This window comes from Nannospalax galili, unplaced genomic scaffold (assembly GCF_000622305.1).
Source record: "Nannospalax galili isolate Female #2095 unplaced genomic scaffold, S.galili_v1.0 scaffold917, whole genome shotgun sequence".
Classification (NCBI taxonomy): domain Eukaryota; kingdom Metazoa; phylum Chordata; class Mammalia; order Rodentia; family Spalacidae; genus Nannospalax; species Nannospalax galili.
This window is the reverse complement of record NW_008340972.1, coordinates 1606015-1606509: the sequence shown is the minus strand read 5'-3', so window position 1 is coordinate 1606509 and position 495 is coordinate 1606015. Positions and strand designations below refer to the sequence as shown.

Below are 495 nucleotides of genomic sequence, written 5' to 3'. Positions count from 1 at the left end.
CAGATTTTCTTCATCATTGACGGTATTGCCAAGTGCTGAATAAAATGAAAGTGGGTACTCTTAAAACTCAAAATTACAAGGCCACCAAAGATTTCAGTTTCGTATGTCTTGGTTGAGATCCAGGAATCTGAACTTTTCATCATTCACTTTGATAAATAAACACTGAATCAGAGTTTGAAAAATATGGACTAAAAACATCCCATTAAGACTTCGGAAACTTGAATAGAAAACTCTAGAGCTGGGTAAGAGTTGCAAGAGCAGAATACACTGATTCTTCAAAGGCAAAAGAATTATATTCATATCACAATGGCTGTTCAGTAATAATTACACAACGTGAACTGAAAATATCCAAACATCTTCTGATGCATTCCTATTTACATCCCCATGAAATGTAAATTTCAAACACAAAGGGGGAAAAAGTCATAGGAATATACAATAAAAAGTATCAAAATTTTCCATTATTTATTTTAATTATTACTTAGATAGGGAAATGAG

General features: G+C 32.1%; 1 protein-coding gene across 1 annotated transcript in view; it reads right to left on the bottom strand.

The window, feature by feature from the left end:
* Positions 1 to 495, bottom strand: part of Sox5 (SRY-box transcription factor 5) — a 446577-nt gene that overhangs the window by 259597 nt on the left and 186485 nt on the right. The gene's annotated exons all lie outside the window — the stretch shown is intronic.